The 25,852-nt window shown below is 47.2% G+C and overlaps 1 protein-coding gene across 3 annotated transcripts in view; it reads right to left on the reverse strand.

The window, feature by feature from the left end:
- Positions 1-25,852, reverse strand: part of LOC306970925 (glutamate receptor 4-like) — a 146,150-nt gene that overhangs the window by 86,881 nt on the left and 33,417 nt on the right. The window lies entirely within an intron of this gene.

Raw genomic sequence — 25,852 nt, forward strand, 5'->3', positions numbered from 1 at the left:
CAGCAGAAAGAGCCGTGAATCCCATCACAGCAGAAAGAGCCGTGAATCCCGTCACAACAGAAAGAGCCGTGAATCCCGTCACAACAGAAAGAGCCGTGAATCCCGTCAGAACAGAAAGAGCCGTGAATCCCGTCACAGCAGAAAGAGCCGTGAATCCCATTAACAACAGAAAGAGCCGTGAATCCCATCACAACAGAAAGAGCCGTGAATCCCATCACAACAGAAAGAGCCGTGAATCCCGTCACACAGAAAGAGCCGTGAATCCCATCACAACAGAAAGAGCCGTGAATCCCATCACAGCAGAAAGAGCCATGAATCCCATCACAACAGAAAGAGCCGTGAATCCCGTCACAACAGAAAGAGCCATGAATCCCGTCACAGCAGAAAGAGCCGTGAATCCCATCACAGCAGAAAGAGCCGTGAATCCCGTCACAACAGAAAGAGCCGCGAATCCCATCACAACAGAAAGAGCCGTGAATCCCGTCACAACAGAAAGAGCCGTGAATCCCGTCACAACAGAAAGAGCCGTGAATCCCGTCACAGCAAAAAGAGCCGTGAATCCCATTAACAACAGAAAGAGCCGTGAATCCCATCACAGCAGAAAGAGCCGTGAATCCCGTCACAACAGAAAGAGCCGTGAATCCCGTCACAACAGAAAGAGCCGCGAATCCCATCACAACAGAAAGAGCCGTGAATCCCATCACAGCAGAAAGAGCCGTGAATCCCGTCACAACAGAAAGAGCCGTGAATCCCGTCACAACAGAAAGAGCCGTGAATCCCGTCAGAACAGAAAGAGCCGTGAATCCCGTCACAGCAGAAAGAGCCGTGAATCCCATTAACAACAGAAAGAGCCGTGAATCCCATCACAACAGAAAGAGCCGTGAATCCCATCACAACAGAAAGAGCCGTGAATCCCGTCACAACAGAAAGAGCCGTGAATCCCATCACAACAGAAAGAGCCGTGAATCCCATCACAGCAGAAAGAGCCATGAATCCCATCACAACAGAAAGAGCCGTGAATCCCGTCACAACAGAAAGAGCCATGAATCCCGTCACAGCAGAAAGAGCCGTGAATCCCATCACAGCAGAAAGAGCCGTGAATCCCGTCACAACAGAAAGAGCCGCGAATCCCATCACAACAGAAAGAGCCGTGAATCCCATCACAACAGAAAGAGCCGTGAATCCGTCACAGCAAAAAGAGCCGTGAATCCCATTAACAACAGAAAGAGCCGTGAATCCCATCACAGCAGAAAGAGCCGTGAATCCCGTCACAACAGAAAGAGCCGTGAATCCCGTCACAGCAGAAAGAGCCGTGAATCCCGTCACAACAGAAAGAGCCGTGAATCCCGTCACAGCAAAAAGAGCCGTGAATCCCATTAACAACAGAAAGAGCCGTGAATCCCATCACAGCAGAAAGAGCCGTGAATCCCGTCACAACAGAAAGAGCCGTGAATCCCGTCACAGCAGAAAGAGCCGTGAATCCCATCACAACAGAAAGAGCCGTGAATCCCGTCACAACAGAAAGAGCCGTGAATCCCATCACAACAGAAAGAGCCGTGAATCCCATCACAACAGAAAGAGCCGTGAATCCCATCACAACAGAAAGAGCCGTGAATCCCGTCACAACAGAAAGAGCCGTGAATCCCATCACAACAGAAAGAGCCGTGAATCCCATCACAGCAGAAAGAGCCATGAATCCCATCACAACAGAAAGAGCCGTGAATCCCATCACAGCAGAAAGAGCCGTGAATCCCGTCACAGCAGAAAGAGCCGTGAATCCCATCACAACAGAAAGAGCCGTGAATCCCATCACAACAGAAAGAGCCGTGAATCCCATCACAACAGAAAGAGCCGTGAATCCCATCACAACAGAAAGAGCCATGAATCCCATCACAACAGAAAGAGCCGTGAATCCCATCAGAACAGAAAGAGCCGTGAATCCCATCACAGCAGAAAGAGCCATGAATCCCATCACAACAGAAAGAGCCGTGAATCCCATCACAGCAGAAAGAGCCATGAATCCCATCACAACAGAAAGAGCCGTGAATCCCGTCACAACAGAAAGAGCCATGAATCCCGTCACAGCAGAAAGAGCCGTGAATCCCATCACAGCAGAAAGAGCCGTGAATCCCATCACAACAGAAAGAGCCGTGAATCCCGTCACAACAGAAAGAGCCGTGAATCCCGTCACAGCAAAAAGAGCCGTGAATCCCATTAACAACAGAAAGAGCCGTGAATCCCATCACAGCAGAAAGAGCCGTGAATCCCGTCACAACAGAAAGAGCCGTGAATCCCATCACAGCAGAAAGAGCCGTGAATCCCGTCACAACAGAAAGAGCCGTGAATCCCGTCACAGCAAAAAGAGCCGTGAATCCCATTAACAACAGAAAGAGCCGTGAATCCCATCACAGCAGAAAGAGCCGTGAATCCCGTCACAACAGAAAGAGCCGTGAATCCCATCACAACAGAAAGAGCCGTGAATCCCGTCACAACAGAAAGAGCCGTGAATCCCGTCACAGCAAAAAGAGCCGTGAATCCCATTAACAACAGAAAGAGCTGTGAATCCCATCACAGCAGAAAGAGCCGTGAATCCCGTCACAACAGAAAGAGCCGTGAATCCCGTCCCAACAGAAAGAGCCGTGAATCCCGTCAGAACAGAAAGAGCCGTGAATCCCGTCACAGCAGAAAGAGCCGTGAATCCCATCACAACAGAAAGAGCCGCTCGAGGAGGAGGAGAGGGATTCACGTCGACCTCTGACCTTCGTTCACAGGTCACATGATCCTCAACGAGACCTTCATCAGGGACGCACCCATACTTTTACTACAACAAATACCAGTACTTTGAAGTACTGGCCGATACCGAATACCGATACGAGTACAAGGCGTTTTATTCAACAGACTTTCCCTGCAGGTCGGTTTGTAATGAGTTCATTTACTCAGTTACTTTTCCTTGAGTAAAGTCGGCGACACTTTTACGAGAAGTTCCATCAGAATCAAACAGACGCCATTTTGTTTTTCTGTCTCTGTCCATCACAGACAGAACAGCTCAGGTCCTAAAGCTCTTTATTCATTCATGTATTTGTATTGAACAATAGTACTGAGATGTTACTTATTACTGCAGATAAATGTCTCTTTTCTCCTTTACTTCAGCTCCGTGTGGATTTTCTCCTGTTTTATAGAAACTTATCCAGAAGCTTCAGTGTTTAGATCAATATAAACATGCTGAATCTTTTTATTTGGGATTTTCTGGGGATGTTTTAGTCTCTGGGTTAGTTTTTCAGATGGACATAAAACGGCGTCAGAATCACTGCAAAAAGTATTTAACTAGATCAGTATAAACACCTCAGTTTGAGCTCAATAATCCAAATTTGAGTTGTTTTGACTGGTTAAGAAGTTGTTGGTCATTTGTCCTGGATTATTTCACTTGTTCTGAGATGTTTCTGACTCGTTTCGATACGTTTCGTCCTTATTTCAGGTCATTTTCTTTCTTAAAATTGGTCTTATCTCATTGGCAATTTGACTTTCTTATTTCAAGCGAGATTTACCCTAGAACTGGTCTGAAATGTCCTCAAACAAGCAAAGCAAACTCGGTCCGATCAGGAAAAGTGTCTAAATGAGTGAAAACCGCTCAAAACAAGAAACATTTCCTCAATTCAAGTCATTTAAGACAATGCCTGATATTGACTTTTTGTAGTGTGGCGGCTAGTTAGCATCATTAGCAACATTAGCATCATTAGCATCATTAGCCTGTATGTTGTGAACACATTTAGCTCTGGTTAAATCAGCTCAGACTCTGGTTTCGGGAGAGTCGTCTGTAATAAAGTCAGCTCTATGTGGAATATTGGATTTGTTTGTTGTTCTTGTCTCTCCTCCTGAGGGAAGTGTCTTGCCCAAGGACACACTGACAGAGGGACCTCCTCCTGAACACAGATGTCTCTTCATGAAGTAAGTCTGGTTTATGTGAGTTGATCTTTGTAGAAACACTCGTTCCTCAGAATCCCGTAAACCGAGTGGAATCTCCCGAAGTCTGTTCCTCTTGATGAATAATTCAGGCTGAGGTTCTCCCCGTTTACTCTCCCCCCTCCCTCGGCGCTCCCCGTTTACTCTCCCCCCTCCCTCGGTTCTCCCCGTTTACTCTCCCCCCTCCCTCGGCGCTCCCCGTTTACTCTCCCCCCTCCCTCGGTTCTCCCCGTTTACTCTCCTCCCTCCCTCGGCGCTGGTTCTCCAAATATCCGCTCTTCACTGTCGGCGCCGTCGGAGAGTTCTCGCCGAGGGAGACGCCGTTTAAGAACCACATCAGGAGAGTCTGAACCAGGACTAAACCAGGACTAAACCAGGACTAAACCAGGACTGAACCAGGACTAAACCGGGGCTAAACCAGGTCTAAACCAGGACTAAACCGGGACTAAACCGGGACTAAACCGGGACTAAACCGGGACTAAACCGGGACTAAACCGGGACTAAACCGGGACTAAACCAGGACTAAACCAGGACTAAACCAGGACTAAACCAGGAGTAAACCAGGACTAAACCAGGACTAAACCGGGACTAAACCAGGACTAAACCAGGACTAAACCAGGACTAAACCAGGAGTAAACCAGGACTAAACCAGGACTAAACCAGGAGTAAACCAGGACTAACCAGGACTAAACCAGGACTAAACCAGGACTAAACCAGGAGTAAACCAGGAGTAAACCAGGACTAAACCAGGACTAAACCAGGACTAAACCAGGACTAAACCAGGACTAAACCAGGACTAAACCAGGACTAAACCGGGACTAAACCGGGACTAAACCAGGACTAAACCGGGACTAAACCGGGACTAAACCAGGACTAAACCAGGAGTAAACCAGGAGTAAACCAGGACTAAACCAGGACTAAACCAGGACTAAACCAGGACTAAACCAGGACTAAACCAGGAGTAAACCAGGAGTAAACCAGGACTAAACCAGGGCTAAACCAGGTCTAAACCAGGACTAAACCAGGACTAAACCAGGACTAAACCAGGACTAAACCAGGAGTAAACCAGGAGTAAACCAGGACTAAACCAGGGCTAAACCAGGACTAAACCAGGACTAAACCAGGACTAAACCAGGACTAAACCAGGAGTAAACCAGGAGTAAACCAGGACTAAACCAGGGCTAAACCAGGACTAAACCAGGACTAAACCAGGACTAAACCAGGACTAAACCAGGACTAAACCAGGACTAAACCAGGAGTAAACCAGGACTAAACCAGGACTAAACCAGGACTAAACCGGGACTAAACCGGGACTAAACCAGGACTAAACCGGGACTAAACCGGGACTAAACCAGGACTAAACCAGGAGTAAACCAGGAGTAAACCAGGACTAAACCAGGACTAAACCAGGAGTAAACCAGGACTAAACCAGGACTAAACCAGGACTAAACCAGGTCTAAACCAGGACTAAACCGGGACTAAACCAGGAGTAAACCAGGACTAAACCGGGACTAAACCAGGACTAAACCAGGACTAAACCAGGACTAAACCAGGAGTAAACCAGGACTAAACCAGGACTAAACCAGGTCTAAACCAGGACTAAACCAGGACTAAACCAGGACTAAACCAGGACTAAACCAGGACTAAACCAGGACTAAACCAGGGCTAAACCAGGACTAAACCAGGACTAAACCAGGACTAAACCAGGACTAAACCAGGACTAAACCAGGACTAAACCAGGGCTAAACCAGGTCTAAACCAGGACTAAACCAGGACTAAACCAGGACTAAACCAGGTCTAAACCAGGACTAAACCAGGACTAAACCAGGACTAAACCAGGACTAAACCAGGACTAAACCAGGACTAAACCAGGACTAAACCAGGACTAAACCAGGACTAAACCAGGTCTAAACCAGGACTAAACCAGGACTAAACCGGGACTGAATAAGAAGCTAGACTCTTAGACACAGAGGAACACATGGGCTTTAGCTTTAGCGTTAGCATTAGCTTTAGCGTTATCTTTAGCATTAGCGTTAGCATTAGCGTTAGCCCCCGAGCCTGAAGTCACTGCAGTTGTTCCGAAACAGCAGATCAAAGATAGTTTGTGGATAAAGTGAGCGCTCACTCTGCATTAGCCGTTTGTGGATCAGTTTTGGTGAATAATCTGTGACAGAGTGAGAGAGAGCGCTCACTCTCTGTCACGGATCTGCGACGTGTGGAGTTTTACTTTGTGGATCAGTTCAGTGAGTTTCTAAAAGTTTATCTTCAGTAAACGGTCCTGGATCTGTCTCTGAGCTCAGAGGGAAGAACGTCCCAACACGTCAGTGGGAATTCTGCTAAAAACATGAACTTCTTTCTCCTGATACTTTTTATACACATTATTTTAACACAATTAAAATAACGCCGGTACCAAACAGCAGGTACCGCTAAAGTACTGGTATCGGAAAAAACTAACGGTTCCAGCCCGAGTGATGATTATACAGCTGAGAACTGTTAAAGAACTGTTAAAGAACCGTTAGAACTGTTAAAGAACTGTTAAAGAACTGTGAAAGAACCGTTAAAGAACTGTTAAAGAACTGTTTTTCAACCTTTGTTGAGCCAAGGCACATTTTTTTCATTGAAATAATCACGAGGCACCAGCAGAAAATGTTCTCATCAAAGTGTCTTGGCTATGAACACCGTATAGTCTCATTAGCCACAAGCCTCAATACATCACTAATGCTCTTGTCTCAAAGAAAAGAACTGCCTGATATGAAGAGTATAACATGGTTCCTCTGCCGATCACTGAACAGCACAGACACTCCAAAACACTGCATTATTTGTGGATAATAATGCATTTGTTTAAAAAAAAAAAAACAACAACAACTGGGTGAGATTGGATAATTTCCCAAAGCACAGCAGACATTATCTCACAGCACACTAGTGTGTCACGGCACAGTGGATGAAAAACACTGTGTTAAAGAACCGTTAGAACCGTTAGAACTGCTAAAGAACTGTCCTGACCTCACACTTTGTAATAATAATGTCTATTATAACAAACATCTGCACACGTATGTTCCCGTGTTTCACCTTTAGGAGCCTCCGGCGTTAGACGTGTTTTACTTCCATGTAAGTGCTGAGATTCCCACGCGTGCTGTGAGTTCCCGAAGGCTCCTCTGAAGTGGGGGGGGCAGCGGGGGGGGGCAGCGGGAGGGGGGGCAGCGGGGGAGGGGGGGGGAGCCGCGGGATGAGTCATGTGCTGCTCCAGTGCGGATTAGTGCGGTCAGTACACGCAGCACACGCTACAGCCGGAGACGCCGCACCAGCACACGCTTACACACATGTAAGACACACACACACACACACACACACATGTAAGACACACACACATGTAAGACACACACACACACACATGTAAAGCACACACACACACACATGTAAGACACACACACACAGACACACACACGTAAGACACACACGTGTGTGTTTTACATGTGTGTAAGCGTGTGTGTGTGTGTGTGCTTTACATGTGTGTGTGTGTGTGTGTGTGTGTGTGTCTTACATGTGTGTGTGTTTTTTACATGTGTGTGTGTCTTACATGTGTGTAAGCGTGTATGTGTGTGTGTGTGTGTGTGTGCAGGTGAAACACTTCAGAAGATCATCGACCGGACGTGTCTGAACAGAAAAGCTGAGACGAAGCAAAACGAGGCGAAAGTGGGCGGGGCGGAATAAGCCTCTACTTCCTAACACTCGCTCCTGACCCTTGACCTTTCATGGAGTCAAGGGTCACCTGTTAGATCTGTGCAGTTAGAGAACTAGAGCTTCAGCAGCATTTGTCCAATTGGACCGTCCTTACCCAGGGGAAGAGGAAGTGACATCACCAACAGCTGTTCTTCTTCTTCAAGGTTATTGTCAGACTGAAGGCAAACAAAGCGCATGTCGCCCCCTACTGTACTACATATGCAACAACACAGTGTCCAAATAAAGACGCGAAAATAAATAATAATAAATAATCCAGATGTTCCTTCACATTTCCCTTTAGTGTTATTTTATCTCAGCTCGGGCTGCTCCATTATTGAATAAATAATAATCACAATTATTTTTTGTCATAATTGAAATAACGATTATTCAAACGATTATTTGTTACCTATAAAAAAAAGTATTTCTTTTATTTATATATTTATTAATAAAAAAACAATGCTGAATGTTTTCTGAACAGTCATAAAAGTACAAATGATTTCATGTACGCCTCGATTTAGGAGATGCCTCTGTTTCACACCTGCCCCCTGCTGGCCAGCCCTCACACCTGCGCTAGTAAACTGAGCAGTGCAGCCTGATGACATCATCACACAGCGCCATTTGTTTTTATGTCAGACAAAAGCCTGAGCCACGGCAGGTGAAATGTGAAGGGGAAATAATCCCAGCGCCGTGAAATATGCAAGTCTGCTTTGCAAAAAAAAAAAAAAAGATTGAAAAAAAGTGAAAAAAAAAAAATCTTTGTGTGTGTGAAAAAAACCCACTTTTTTCCCCGATTATGCTAATTTTGTAATCTTTAAGTGGAATAATCGAAATTGTAATCGAATTTCGATTAATTGCACAGCCCTAATCTCAGCTGTTTCTTAAAGCTACAGCAGCAAATGATCCACGTGGCTTAAGTTTCTACATGAAGAAAAAAGCACAAACTGTCTTTATTTAGTCCGTTTACTTTAACACTGACATGTGACTGAGCTGTGGAGACGACAACATGTTTGGATGTTTGGCCCAGTGGCTTATGGGACGGCACATAGCTCCTAATCACCCGTTAGTTAGCACCAGAGGTCCCTATGCTAAAGTGGCTATGATAGTTAGCATCAGAGGTCCCTATGCTAAAGTGGCTATGATAGTTAGCATCAGAGGTCCCTATGCTAAAGTGGCTATGATAGTTAGCATCAGAGTTCCCTATGCTAAAGTGGCTATGATAGTTAGCATCAGAGGTCCCTATGCTAAAGTGGCTATGATAGTTAGCATCAGAGGTCACTATGCTATAGTGGCTATGATAGTTAGCATCGAGGCTCCTCCCCCTAACTCCTTCCTAACTGACAGACCAATTCGGACGCTTCTTATCATGGCGGACACTGACGCACGTCCAGTTTGGAATGTGACCTCTGGTATCAAGCATCATGAAAATATCGAAAGCAGACGCGGAAACAGCTCAAATGTTTAGACTTTTCGCCAATGTATTGTTTTCATTTTTATTTAATACATTTTCCTCCATATTTTTGCACGCCATATTTGAGCGTGCACGTACGTGAACTTGGTGTGAGCGTGAGCGTGCCCGTGCGTGAGCGTGCCCGTGCGTGAGCGTGCCCGTGCGTGAGCGTGCCCGTGCGTGAGCGTGCACGTGGTGTGAGCGTGCACGTGAGCGTGGTGCGAGCGTGAGCGTGCACGTGGAGCCTGACTGGACCTGACAGCCCGAGCGGCGGCCGGCGCTGACCGCAGAGCGAGGCTTTTCTCTTTTTTCCTTCGCTGTCACTAAAATGTGGGTTTGTCTCTGAGCCGCCGCCGCCGCCGCCGAGGAAACGGGAACGACGGAAACTCAAAACTAAAACCTAAAGATGAGACTCGAGCCCACAGAGCCGTATGCACATGATGTCACTGCATTAGAACATTAGATCATCCCAGTTTGTTATAGTTTCACCTCCTTATTACACGCAGACAGGAAGTGACAGAAAACTATGTTCATCTGTCGCCGTGCCGACCAGGTTATGTCAACACGGGGGGAGAGGGGGGGGGGGGCGGGACTGGGGGGAGACTGGGGGGGGGGGGGGGGGACTGGCCTCGGTCCCAGCGCTGCCTCGGCTCCAGAGACACAGAGTATTTATAGAACGAGCTGAAGCGAAAGCGGCGCCGACACAAACCATGAGCGTGCGAGAGGGTCTGCAGATGACGTCCCAGAGGGGGGGGGGGGGGGTCGGGTCGGGTCGGGCGAGGACAGGCTCTGACGTCTCACACAGCTGCGGCTTTTAGAAACACCTCAGATTCACAGAGTCCGGGTTAGATCTGACTGTAGGAGAAAACAGGACGGCCCGGGACGGACGCACATCTGAGCCGAACGTTTATGACCTCACCTCAGAGGGAGAAGAACAACGAGCTCCGCCTCAGAGGTTCTGCTTCAGCCTCAGAGGTTCTGCTTCAGCCTCAGAGGTTCTGCTTCAGCCTCAGAGGTTCTGCTTCAGCCTCAGCTGCCGGCGGGACAGACCCTGGGGGAGGTCCGGGGCCGCCGGGACTGGCTGGGCTCTGAGGAGCGAGTGACACATCTGGAATCCAAATATGGTCGTTTCCTTTGTGGGAGACGTTCCTTTCGGTTTAATTTAAATCAGCTTCAGTTTGAACGTACTTTATAAACAACTGTCGACCCACAAGGAAGAAAACCTGAGTCAGAGACAAACCAGGTCTGGGTTCAGGCTGGAACATTCCCCGGTCAGAAGCTCTGCAGACCAGCCAGGACTTCAGCCCCAGGAGCTCTGCAGACCAGCCAGGACTTCAGCCCCAGAAGCTCAGCAGACCAGCCAGGACTTCAGCCCCAGAAGCTCAGCAGACCAGCCAGGACTTCAGCCCCAGAAGCTCAGCAGACCAGCCAGGACTTCAGCCCCAGAAGCTCCGCAGACCAGCCAGGACTTCAGCCCCAGAAGCTCTGCAAGACCAGCCAGGACTTCAGCCCCAGAAGCTCTGCAGACCAGCCAGGACTTCAGCCCCAGAAGCTCAGCAGACCAGCCAGGACTTCAGCCCCAGAAGCTCTGCAAGACCAGCCAGGACTTCAGCCCCAGAAGCTCTGCAGACCAGCCAGGACTTCAGCCCCAGAAGCTCTGCAGACCAGCCAGGACTTCAGCCCCAGAGGCTCTGCAGACCAGCCAGGACTTCAGCCCCAGAGGCTCTGCAGACCGGCCAGGACTTCAGCCCCAGAGGCTCTGCAGACCAGCCAGGACTTCAGCCCCAGAGGCTCTGCAGACCAGCCAGGACTTCAGCCCCAGAGGCTCTGCAGACCGGCCAGGACTTCAGCCCCAGAGGCTCTGCAGACCAGCCAGGACTTCAGCCCCAGAAGCTCTGCAGACCAGCCAGGACTTCAGCCCCAGAAGCTTCCTCTCCGTGAACTCTTAGCTTTCCAATGATCCGCTCCTCTGGCCCAAAGGCTGTGGAGTCCGACCCTGGACCACAGAACGAGGAGGGCGGTGATGATGACCATCCCTTCCATCGAGCTCCAGCTCCAGCTCAGAACCTCTGGCCCTCAAGATGATTCAGAGAAACATTATTATGCAAATAAGAGATCACACTCTAAACAAACTCTGAAGACCGTGTTCATGTGAAACCGTTGTAGAAGCATTTCAAAGGGTCGCGAGTCTATGGGGAACTTTTTACAAATATTTTCCATCTGAAACCGCCTGGAATTTCAGGTTTAAAGGCACTGCTTGTAATAGATAAAAAACACGACGTCATCCGAGGGGACGCGGGGCCCCGACTTGGGAACCACTGATGTAAAACAGAAATAGTTCTTTACTTTAGGCGACGACGCTGAGGTTCAAACATCCGACCCTGGTTCAGAGACATGGGAGAGACATTCAGCACAACAAACGATCGTCGTAACCACGCCCCCTCCTGCAGAACACGCCCCCTCCTGCAGAACACGCCCCCTCCTGCAGAACACGCCCCCTCCTGCAGAACATGGGCTGGTCCCAGACTAAACAAACACCGCGTTCCAAATGATTATCGACTGAATGAGAGTCAGTCTAATGTTCACGTCTGTAACTGAGGATCATTTAAATGTGGCTGAAAAAAAAGGATTTATGTCAAAAATAAATATAGTAAAAAAACTCAAAATCTCCTGTTTCAGATGATTCTGCAACTCATGGTTTCAATACATTTTAAAGCTTGTAATGAACTGAAAATGGTCGTTTGTTGAATCTGCAGCATTAGGAGGTCATATTTACTGAGATCAAAAACATCTAGGACAGAGGAGCTTCTTTGAGCAGCTTCACAATTCTTAAATCCATTAAACTTGTGAGTTTTTGCTAACCTGGCTAACACCAGGCCGGGGACCACGGCCCAAATGTTCACATGGATTTGGAACAATCACAGAACGAGGAGGGACGGTAAGATGATGACGCGCTGTTCGATAAACGGAAGCTTGTTTATTTACGGATTAAGGCTGTGTTCAGACCTGCAGTGTTTGCTCCACTTTAAACAGATCAGGGTTGGTTCTGAACGCTCGTGCGGAGTTTGTTATTCAGGTGTGAAACAACAAACGAATCCTGTTGCGGATCAAAGAACCGAGACCCACTTTTTCAGGCGGTCTCGGTCCGGCTTCCAAACGGACCCTGGTCCAGTTCGCTCCAGGTGTGAATATAAACCACCAAAAAAACAAACCAAATAATATAAACCAAATCCGAAACAACTGCGGGAAACATGCGCCTTTTTGGGCTGAACGAGCCACCGTAGCCAGGCCTTCACTGATGCTAACGCTAACAGTGGAGGAGGCTACAAACAATGAGCCGTGGACAGACCTGGAGCTCCTGGAGATTTGAACAGATGCACAAACACAACTGCGAGAAAAGACACACAAAAGTGCGTTGGTGTTTAGAGAAAATGAAGGAGAGGCTTCGAGCGTCTCCTGAACAGCCGCGGCGTCAAAGTGGAAAAAACTTTGCCAAACTTAAATGAAAGTACGAGACGCATTAAAGAAGAGGAGGATCAAGACCAACAGTTTGTCTCGTGGACATAATGGAAACAAACAGCTCAGACGACCCTTCATCCACACAAAACTCCTCCTCCTCAGCTGCTCCGGTGAAGCCGAGGTTAAAGGTCAGGGGTTTAAATATAGTTCTGTTGCAAAAAGTACAGTCTGAACACGACCTGCAGCAAACGGGGGAAAAAAAGTCCTCTTCTGATCCGGAACAAACGAGCGGAGCAAAGGACTTTTCTGCTCTGAAAAAAAAAAAAGTTTATTCATGGATCCAACATGACGGCAGCAGACGCGACGCTATTTTTCAATCAAGCTTTAGGCCGTGTTCTAAATAGTTTAGCTCAATGATACGATGATACGATTGGCTGTGGCCTCGTGCAGACGCATGATAGACGACCGTAAACCACACCTCTCCTACCAGAACATGACCCCAGACCACATCACTGTGATTTCAGTCTGGGCCAGGCTAAGTTTCTGGACAGTTTCTGCTTGGATTTGTTTGCAGGATGTTAGAATAACCTCCCAGAGCTGCTGTTTGGATGAAAACTGCCTCCCACCCTCAGAGAAGTTTAGCTTGAGGCTCCAAAGGTTCTCAATTGGCTTGTTGCACAATGTGGCTACGCTAGTTCCTCTGCACTGAAATTGTGGGCGCTGGCACTTCCTGTTCGTATTAATTTCCATTAAGATGAGCTTAGACCCGTTCGAATCATCGTATTTCCTGAAGGTTCTGTGGTGGACGTGAGTTCCTGGTAGACGATCACTTACCGCAGGTTAACGAGTTGCTGTACAGTGTAAATATTTCCGTAGAGGAGACGTCTATGTTTATAAGGATCAGTGAGTTTGTCTTGAAGCTAAAGGCTAACATTAATTTCATACATTATACAATTTGAAATAGTGCCTTTTATTACATTATGATCACAGGTGTCTCCGATCTGAAATCGTTACATCAAGATTTGAACACGCAGTAAATGATCATCTACCGGGAACTCATTGCCCACAACATAATCTTTAGAAAACATGATTGTTATTCCAGGAAAAGAACACAGACAGGAAGTACTGGCGCTCACAAGTTCAGGTCAGAGGAGCTAGCATAGCCACACCGTGCAACAAGCCAATAGGGCTGAGGTCAGGGGAGGAGGGGGTCCACATCATGAGTTTCTCTCCTTTTCTGCCCATAGCAGCCAGTGATGCAGAGGTTTTCTTTACAGCAGGACTTGGGGCGCTCGTCGTCAGAACGTGGCGCTCGCCGTCAGAACGTGGCGCTCGCCGTCTCTCGCACTGTGCCCCTGACGCGACTGAAAGTGACTGAAAGCGACAGGCGCTTTGGCGACCTGAGAAACTGTCGCCGCTGCGTTTCTCCTCCTGTCGTTTCCGTTCTCCCTCCGACGCCTCACGGTCTCGCCTCAGTTCGTCACCCGCGTTGCTATGACGACCTGCAGGTGTCGAAACGCGGCGTGGAAACGAGAAAAGAGACTTTACGGATGAAGAGCGGAACCTCCTTCAGCTTTACCCGAATCTGAAAGCTTCTGTGCTGGAGGAGCCTGGCCGTCGTCAGACTGACAGAAGTTACACCGCGTTACAAATGATTCTGCAAGTCGTATTTCAGGGTCAAAACGCTAAAAAAAAGGTTTTCCATCAAACTCATGGATGGTTTTGTGTCTCAGTTTGAATCACTGACATTAAACTCAGACCTGGGATGATTAGTTTTCAGGTTAAGTCCAGTTAAGGGAAAAACTACTGAAAAAGGATGTTCCACTTTATTAAGCAGATCATCATTTTCAAGCAATATGGGAAAGAAAAAGGATCTCTCTGCTGAAGAAAAGCGTGAAATAGTTGAATGCCTTGGTCTAGGAATGAAAACCTTCAATATTTCAGTAAAGATGAAGCGTAATCATCGAACTGAGAGAGATTTGTGGATGATTCAGACACACTCTGGTTTGTGCAGATAAAGTCACAATATGGACGGTTTCTGCCAGACAAACACATCAGATTAAGAGAACAGATGCTACAAAGCAGCAGACTCTGGTGCCTCTGGAGTCTCCCGAACATGAAGGTGTCGGACCCTCCAGAGGCTGCAGTTGTGCATAAACCTTCTATCCGGCCTCCCCTAAACTGTTCATTGAAGCTGAAGCAGAAACGGCTGCAGTGGCTCAGAAATACATGAGACTCATTTTCAAACAGTCTTGTTCACTGATGAGGCCGTGTGACCCTGGATGGTCAGATGGATGGAGGTGAACGACCACAATGTCCCAACAAGGCTGTGACGTCAGTAAGGAGGGGGCGGAGTCATGGGGAGAGAGCTGCAGATAAACTTAGGGGGGGGTGATGTGATAAAAATAGAATATCAGGATTTCTGAAATATAAAACTCCCGATTTCGATTTGATCACGTTTTTTTTATAGTAACAAAAATAAGTTAAATGACACTGAAGAAAAATGATTGAATGAATAAACTAGTTAATTCTACTTTGTGACAATCAACACAGCAACAATCGAACTACAGCAAACTAACTATACACGAAAAAAAAATCAAAGTAAAACACTAAGTTTGGTAAAGGATGTTTGTGTCTGTCTCTGTCTGACCCTTTCACGATAAGAGTCTGACTAAAGCTCCAGTTTGAGGAGCCTGGTCATGTGACTGTAGAGGAGGCATTAGTGTCTGTCATGGCGGAGCTTTGGTTTGTTTCACTCACAGTGAAAAGAGTCAGCGGTGCAGAAGTGCTTAGACCCGTGATCGCCCGACATGGACATGCACTTTTTACATTTCAGTTTCATCAGCAAAAAGAAACAAGTCAAGACAAAGAGACTTCCTTTTAATCTCCTGTAATTAAAGCTGTAACGACGTGATCATCAGATCCAGTTTAACCCGAGCGCCCGGACCGACCACGACTCCGCCCGGACCGACCATGACTCCGCCCGGACCGACCACGACTCCGCCCGGACCGACCATGACTCCGCCCAGACCGACCACGACTCCGCCCAGACCGACCACGACTCCGCCCAGACGACTCCGCCCGGACCGACCACGACTCAGCCCGGACCGACCACGACTCCGCCCAGACGACTCCGCCCGGACCGACCACGACTCAGCCCGGACCGACCACGACTCCGCCCGGACCGACCGCGACTCCGCCCAGACCGACCGCGACTCCGCCCGGACCGACCGCGACTCCGCCCGGACCGACCACGACTCCGCCCAGACCGACCATGACTCCACCCGGACCGACCGCGACTCCGCCCAGACCGACCACGACTCCGCCCGGACCGACCATGACTCCGCCCGGACCGACCATGACTCCGCCCGGACCGACCACGACTCCGCCCGGACCGACCATGACTCCGCCCAGACCGACCACGACTCCGCCCGGACCGACCATGACTCCGCCCGGACCGACCATGACTCCGCCCGGACCGACCACGACTCCGCCCGGACCGACCATGACTCCGCCCGGACCGACCACGACTCCGCCCGGACCGACCATGACTCCGCCCAGACCGACCGCGACTCCGCCCGGACCGACCGCGACTCCGCCCAGACCGACCACGACTCCGCCCGGACCGACAGCGACTCCGCCCAGACGACTCCGCCCGGACCGACCACGACTCAGCCCGGACCGACCACGACTCCGCCCAGACCGACCACGACTCCACCCGGACCGACCACGACTCCGCCCGGACCGACCATGACTCCGCCCAGACCGACCATGACTCCACCCGGACCGACCACGACTCCGCCCGGACCGACCATGACTCCGCCCAGACCGACCATGACTCCACCCGGACCGACCACGACTCCGCCCGGACCGACCACGACTCCGCCCAGACCGACCGCGACTCCGCCCGGACCGACCACGACTCCACCCGGACCGACCACGACTCCGCCCAGACCGACCATGACTCCACCCGGACCGACCACGACTCCGCCCGGACCGACCATGACTCCGCCCAGACCGACCGCGACTCCGCCCGGACCGACCACGACTCCACCCGGACCGACCACGACTCCGCCCGGACCGACCGCGACTCCGCCCGGACCGACCATGACTCAGCCCGGTCCGACCGCGACTCCGCCCGGACCGACCGCGACTCCGCCCGGTCCGACCACGACTCCGCCCGGACCGACCGCGACTCCGCCCAGACCGACCACGACTCCGCCCGGTCCGACCACGACTCCGCCCGGACCGACCGCGACTCCGCCCAGACCGACCACGACTCCGCCCGGACCGACCATGACTCCGCCCGGACCGACCATGACTCCGCCCGGACCGACCATGACTCCGCCCAGACCGACCACGACTCCGCCCGGACCGACCACGACTCCGCCCGGACCGACCATGACTCCGCCCGGACCGACCATGACTCCGCCCAGACCGACCGCGACTCCGCCCGGACCGACCACGACTCCGCCCAGACCGACCACGACTCCGCCCAGACCGACCACGACTCCGCCCGGACCGACCACGACTCCGCCCAGACCGACCATGACTCCGCCCAGACCGACCGCGACTCCGCCCAGACCGACCACGACTCCGCCCGGACCGACCATGACTCCGCCCGGACCGACCGTGACTCCGCCCAGACCGACCATGACTCCGCTCGGACCGACCATGACTCCGCCCGGACCGACCACGACTCCGCCCGGACCGACCGTGACTCCGCCCAGACCGACCATGACTCCGCCCGGACCGACCATGACTCCGCTCGGACCGACCATGACTCCGCTCGGACCGACCATGACTCCGCCCGGACCGACCACGACTCCGCCCAGACCGACCATGACTCCGCCCAGACCGACCATGACTCCGCCCAGACCGACCGCGATTCCGCCCGGACCGACCACGACTCCGCCCGGACCGACCACGACTCCGCCCAGACCGACCGTGACTCCGCCCAGACCGACCACGACTCCGCCCAGACCGACCATGACTCCGCCCAGACCGACCGCGACTCCGCCCGGACCGACCACGACTCCGCCCGGACCGACCACGACTCCGCCCGGACCGACCGCGACTCCGCCCAGACCGACCACGACTCCACAAACACGAGACAAACATGACTCTGCTGCAGGACGGGCACGAGCAGAGAAACGGTTTGTCATGGCAGAGGCTGAGAGCTGAGGTTCATCGAGCAGCTCGACTGTGACGTCTGAAACACCTGAGGTCAGTTTGAACATGGTTCGGGTCGATGTGGTGAAGCAGCTTTTTATCGATCCCCAATAGTGATGTATTTACTTAAAGGACTTTGTGATTGTTTTAAAGTACACGTTTAACCCTAGAAAACTATGACTCAAATCCAGAGTCACTAACGAGAAAATCCACCTGATAAAAACATGACATACATGACACACGTGAGTCTTTTATATGAAACTGTGTCAGGTCTAATATGAGAGAAAAGCCTCATGAGACCAGAGAAAACTGTGATAATGAAGATGTAAAGTGTTTCCTGGATGTGTGAGACGTCTGTGGTGAAGCTCAGTGTCCTTCAGGAGAGAGAAGCTAAACATAAAGAACTCTGTGTTCCTCACTGAGGCCAGAGGAGCAAAGAGATAAATAAATACACTAATCCTCCCCGACCTCCATCACTATGGAAGCATGAGGCTGTAGGAGAAACACCCAGGCCATCAGAGACGTCCCAGACAGAGACCCAGGACACTCAGATCAGGAACATCTCACACGTGTTCAGGGTTAAATCTAATGACGTTCAACTGTGAATGAACTCATAGGATCAAATAAACATAAACACTCCCTCTGCTGGTTTATATCTCGCGTGTCTTCTCTCTCTGCTGGTTTATATCTCGCGTGTCTTCTGGTTCTGCTGGTTTATATCTGGCGTGTGTGGTGACCCTGAGTCATTTCCATCTCAGGCCCTAAAAGTGTTCCAGGATAAATGTGCGTCTCCTGCAGAGCGGCCGCACATCTGTCACGTCTGCTTTGTTCCTCTGCCCTCGCTCTAATGCCTTCCCCTCGCGGACCGGAGTCAGCACATTCACACGCCGCGAGGAGGCGGGGCTTCAGGCTCAAGGACGACTCAGTGTCACCGAGAGAGGAGTCTGTTTACATCTGCGTGAAGGCGGAGGCGGAAAAGCACAGAGAGTCTCCAGCAAACAGCACGAAACAGCACGAAGCCAGAGGAATAAACAGGTTTCAGAGCCAGGTCCAGATGACCTCAGGACCAAGGCTTTAAGGCTTTAAGGCTTTAAGGCCAAACCGGAAAACAGGGAAAGGTTTTATTTTAGGGTCTCTGTTCACTTCCCAAGTCCCACACAGCGGGCGCAGGGGAGCCCTTCTCCTGTTCTAAACTCTTCTCCTGTTCTAAACTCTTCTCCTGTTCTAAACTCTTCTCCTGTTCTAAACCCTTCTCCAGGTCAAACTCTTCTCCTGTCCTAAACCCTTCTCCTGTCCTAAACTCTTCTCCTGTTCTAAACTCTTCTCCTGTTCTAAACCCTTCTCCTGTCCTAAACTCTTCTCCTGTTCTAAACCCTTCTCCTGTTCTAAACTCTTCTCCAGGTCAAACTCTTCTCCAGGTCAAACCCTTCTCCTGTCCTAAACTCTTCTCCTGTTCTAAACCCTTCTCCAGGTCAAACTCTTCTCCTGTCCTAAACCCTTCTCCTGTCCTAAACTCTTCTCCTGTCCTAAACCTTTCTCCTGTTCTAAACCCTTCTCCTGTTCTAAACTCTTCTCCTGTTCTAAACTCTCCTGTTCTAAACTCTTCTCCTGTTCTAAACCCTTCTCCTGTTCTAAACCCTTCTCCTGTTCTAAACCCTTCTCCTGTTCTAAACCCTTCTCCTGTTCTAAACTCTTCTCCTGTTCTAAACCCTTCTCCTGTTCTAAACCCTTCTCCTGTTCTAAACTCTTCTCCTGTTCTAAACTCTTCTCCTGTTCTAAACCCTTCTCCTGTTCTAAACTCTTCTCCTGTTCTAAACTCTTCTCCTGTTCTAAACCCTTCTCCTGTTCTAAACCCTTCTCCAGTTCTAAACTCTTCTCCTGTTCTAAACTCTTCTCCTGTTCTAAACCCTTCTCCTGTTCTAAACTCTTCTCCAGTTCTAAACCCTTCTCCTGTTCTAAACCCTTCTCCTGTTCTAAACTCTTCTCCTGTTCTAAACTCTTCTCCTGTTCTAAACCCTTCTCCTGTTCTAAACTCTTCTCCTGTTCTAAACCCTTCTCCTGTTCTAAACCCTTCTCCTGTTCTAAACCCTTCTCCTGTTCTAAACTCTTCTCCTGTTCTAAACTCTTCTCCAGTTCTAAACTCTTCTCCTGTTCTAAACTCTTCTCCTGTTCTAAACCCTTCTCCAGTTCTAAACCCTTCTCCTGTTCTAAACTCTTCTCCTGTTCTAAACCCTTCTCCTGTTCTAAACTCTTCTCCTGTTCTAAACTCTTCTCCTGTTCTAAACCCTTCTCCTGTTCTAAACTCTTCTCCTGTTCTAAACTCTTCTCCTGTTCTAAACTCTTCTCCTGTTCTAAACTCTTCTCCTGTTCTAAACTCTTCTCCTGTTCTAAACTCTTCTCCTGTTCTAAACTCTTCTCCTGTTCTAAACTCTTCTCCTGTTCTAAACCCTTCTCCTGTTCTAAACCCTTCTCCTGTTCTAAACTCTTCTCCTGTTCTAAACCCTTCTCCTGTTCTAAACCCTTCTCCTGTTCTAAACCCTTCTCCTGTTCTAAACTCTTCTCCTGTTCTAAACCCTTCTCCTGTTCTAAACTCTTCTCCTGTTCTAAACCCTTCTCCTGTTCTAAACTCTTCTCCTGTTCTAAACCCTTCTCCTGTTCTAAACCCTTCTCCTGTTCTAAACTCTTCTCCTGTTCTGAACTCTTCTCCTGTTCTAAACTCTTCTCCTGTTCTAAACCCTTCTCTTTTTTCCCACTACAACTTCTACAACTTCTACAACTTCTATAAATTCTACAACTACTACAACTACTACAACTACTACAACTACTATAACTTCTATAAATTCTACAACTACTACAACTTCTACAACTACTACAACTTCTACAACTACTACAACTACTACAACTACTACAACTACTACAACTTCTACAACTTCTACAACTTCTACAACTACTACAACTTCTACAACTTCTACAACTTCTAAAACTACTACAACTTCTACAACTTCTACAACTACTACAACTTCTACAACTACTACAACTTCTACAACTACTACAACTACTACAACTTCTACAACTTCTACAACTACTACAACTTCTACAACTTCTACAACTACTACAACTTCTACAACTTCTAAAACTACTACAACTTCTACAACTTCTACAACTACTACAACTACTACAACTACTACAACTTCTACAACTTCTAAAACTACTACAACTTCTACAACTTCTACAACTACTACAACTTCTACAACTTCTACAACTACTACAACTTCTACAACTTCTACAACTACTACAACTTCTACAACTTCTAAAACTACTACAACTTCTACAACTTCTACAACTACTACAACTTCTACAACTTCTACAACTACTACAACTTCTACAACTACTACAACTACTACAACTTCTGCAACTTCTACAACTTCCACAACTACTACAACTACTACAACTACTACAACTACTACAACTACTACAACTTCTACAACTACTACAACTACTACAACTTCTACAACTACTACAACTTCTACAACTACTACAACTTCTACAACTTCTACAACTACTACAACTACTACAACTACTACAACTACTACAACTTCTACAACTACTACAACTTCTACAACTACTACAACTTCTACAACTACTACAACTACTACAACTACTACAACTTCTACAACTACTACAACTTCTACAACTACTACAACTACTACAACTACTACAACTACTACAACTTCTACAACTACTACAACTACTACAACTTCTACAACTACTACAACTTCTACAACTTCTACAACTACTACAACTACTACAACTTCTACAACTACTACAACTTCTACAACTACTACAACTTCTATAACTTCTACAACTACTACAACTACTGCAACTTCTACAACTTCTACAACTACTACAACTTCTACAACTTCTACAACTACTACAACTACTGCAACTTCTACTACTACTGCAACTTCTACAACTACTACAACTACTATAACTTCTACAACTACTACAACTACTACAACTTCTACAACTACTATAACTTCTACAACTACTACAACTACTACAACTTCTACAACTACTATAACTTCTACAACTACTATAACTTCTACAACTACTACAACTTCTACAACTTCTACAACTTCTACAACGACTACAACTACTACAACTTCTACAACTACTATAACTTCTACAACTACTACAACTTCTACAACTACTACAACTACTACAACTACTACAACTTCTACAACTACTATAACTTCTACAACTACTACAACTTCTACAACTACTACAACTACTACAACTACTACAACTTCTACAACTACTACAACTAGTACAACTTCTACAACTTCTACAACTACTACAACTTCTACAACTTCTACAACTTCTACAACTACTACAACTACTACAACTACTACAACTTCTACAACTACTACAACTTCTACAACTACTGCAACTTCTACAACTTCTACAACTACTACAACTACTACAACTTCTACAACTACTACAACTACTATAACTTCTACAACTACTACAACTTCTACAACTACTACAACTACTGCAACTACTACAACTTCTACAACTACTACAACTTCTACAACTACTACAACTTCTACAACTACTACAACTACTGCAACTTCTACAACTACTACAACTTCTACAACTTCTACAACTTCTACAACTACCACAACTACTACAACTTCTACAACTACTACAACTTCTACAACTACTACAACTTCTACAACTACTACAACTACTACAACTACTACAACTACTGCAACTTCTACAACTTCTACAACTACTACAACTTCTACAACTACTACAACTACTACAACTACTACAACTTCTACAACTTCTACAACTTCTACAACTTCTACAACTACCACAACTACTACAACTTCTACAACTACTATAACTTCTACAACTACTACAACTTCTACAACTACTACGACTTCTACAACTACTACAACTACTACGACTTCTACAACTACTACAACTACTACAACTTCTACAACTACTACAACTACTACAACTTCTACAACTACTACAACTTCTACAACTTCTACAACTACTACAACTACTACGACTTCTACAACTACTACAACTACTACAACTTCTACAACTACTACAACTTCTACAACTACTGCAACTACTACAACTTCTACAACTACTACAACTTCTACAACTTCTACAACTTCTACAACTACCACAACTACTACAACTTCTACAACTACTACAACTTCTACAACTACTACAACTTCTACAACTACTACAACTTCTACAACTACTACAACTTCTACAACTACTGCAACTTCTACAACTTCTACAACTACTACAACTTCTACAACTACTACAACTAGTACAACTTCTACAACTTCTACAACTACTACAACTTCTACAACTACTACAACTTCTACAACTACTACAACTTCTACAACTACTACAACTTCTACAACTACTACAACTTCTACAACTACTGCAACTTCTACAACTTCTACAATTACTACAACTTCTACAACTACTACAACTACTACAACTACTACAACTACTACAACTTCTACAACTACTACAACTTCTACAACTACTACAACTTCTACAACTTCTACAACTTCTACAACTTCTACAACTACTACAACTTCTACAACTTCTACAACTACTACAACTTCTACAACTACTACAACTTCTACAACTACTACAACTTCTACAACTACTGCAACTTATACAACTTCTACAACTACAACAACTACTACAACTTCTACAACTACTACAACTACTATAACTTCTACAACTACTACAACTTCTACAACTACTACAACTACTGCAACTACTACAACTTCTACAACTACTACAACTTCTACAACTACTACAACTTCTACAACTACTACAACTACTGCAACTTCTACAACTACTACAACTTCTACAACTTCTACAACTTCTACAACTACTACAACTTCTACAACTACTACAACTACTACAACTTCTACAACTACTACAACTACTACAACTACCACAACTACTACAACTTCTACAACTACTACAACTTCTACAACTACTACAACTTCTACAACTACTACAACTTCTACAACTACTACAACTACTATAACTTCTACAACTACTACAACTTCTACAACTACTACAACTACTACAACTACTGCAACTACTACAACTTCTACAACTACTACAACTTCTACAACTACTACAACTTCTACAACTACTACAACTACTGCAACTTCTACAACTACTACAACTTCTACAACTTCTACAACTTCTACAACTAGTAGTTGTACTACTAGTTGTAGTAGTAGTACTAACCCTAACCCTAACCGGGTGTCTTTCAAAAAGAAACCAAAAAACTAAAGATTATCACTCAAGAAGACATAATGAATGTAATAAAAGTACTACAACTTCTACAACTACTACAACTACTACAACTTCTACAAATACTGCAACTTCTACACTTATACAACTACTGCAACTATTGCAACTTCTACAAATACTGCAACTACTACAACTTCTATAACTTCCATAACTACTCCCCCTCAGCTGCTGCTCCCGCTCGATGACAGACCCAGGACACTCCTCCTCCAGGACACAGTGACAGAACAGATTGATGCTCTTCATGTTTCATCTTCATAAATGCTCCTGCAGCATCTAAACAAACTCACTGACACCAAGGACTGTTCCATACGCAGGCCATAGGGACGAGTGTGGGACATAGGAACCAGTGTGGGACATAGGGACGAGTGTGGGACATAGGAACCAGTGTGGGACATAGGGACGAGTGTGGGACATAGGGATGAGTGTAGGACATAAACAGGGGGGGCTCTCAAACTTAAAATCCAAATGTCCAAACAATAAAATTCACAGAAGACAAAAGTCCGACAAATGTATTCATAAAACTGTTATAAATGTTGTAAATAGAATCATTTAACGACCACAGCATTTAAACATGGACAGAACAAGGGACTGATCTAAACGTACAGATGCTGTGAGGAGAGTTCTGGGAAACACAGTCAAACCAGTCTGTGTTTCAAAAGAGAGATAATAATGATCTAATAAAACCGGCTTCACGTGTTTGCAGTTTGCTCTATGGTTGGTCAAGAATGATTGTGATACAAGTCAATACTCTGGACAGGAAGGGCAGCCTCACCAGCAGACTGTGACCTCTTCATACGCTGCCCCTACAGGCCAAAGCTGCAACTGCACTTATGCAAAGACAGCACGCTTTCATAAAATCCACAGCACAAAGGCTCCACCGGGTCTGAACAAATCACCTCCAGGTCCAGATCCGGACCTGAGTCCAGACTCTGAGCCGGTCTGCCGTAAACAGTCCCCACTGGACCAGTGTGGGACAGTAGGACGAGTGTGGGACAACAGGAGCAGCTCCTCACAGCTGCACAGACAGATGGGCTCAGCGAGGAGCATCACACTTCACTTCTTTCAATTAGCCGACACCGCTAACAACCCCAGAGCGCCACGCGGGCCCCGAGGAGAGGCCCCGAGGAGAACACAAGTACATACACATGATACAAATGAGCTACTGTTTTCTGCTGGCGAAAACAAAACAACCGGATCAAACGGTGCAAAGGCTCGACATCCGGATCCACAAAGCGGAGAACCGGACAGAGCAAGGCTTAAATGTGTGGGTTTATTTTGTGACATGTTATTTCTTTCTTTCTTTCTTTCTTTCTTTCTTTCTTTCTTTCTTTGAGCAGGGACAGTGTACAATATACATTAACCTCAAAGGGAGAGATGCTGTACCAGGTTATAGCACTTGTGCTAATTTCCACCTGCAGTCCCGGGGCACTGATGTCAACAAAGTCATAAAAAATACTAATACAGAAATAATACATTTCCCCAAAAACAGCATTAAAATCAACACACACTTCATTCATTCAAAGCATTAGATTGCACGCTCTTGCATACACACCAATTACAGGGACATTATGGGAACAAGTTTGTTTTAAAATAAGCCATTTTTTAGCCTGGTGTGAAAAAGTTAAAATTTACACATGTGGTCAGCTCTGTTGGCAACATATTCCACTGTTTGATGGCCACACTGGAGAAAGCGAGCTGCCCTGTGTATATTTCCCTCCCGTC

Source organism: Gobius niger, assembly GCF_951799975.1.
Source record: "Gobius niger genome assembly, chromosome: 11".
NCBI lineage: Eukaryota > Metazoa > Chordata > Actinopteri > Gobiiformes > Gobiidae > Gobius > Gobius niger.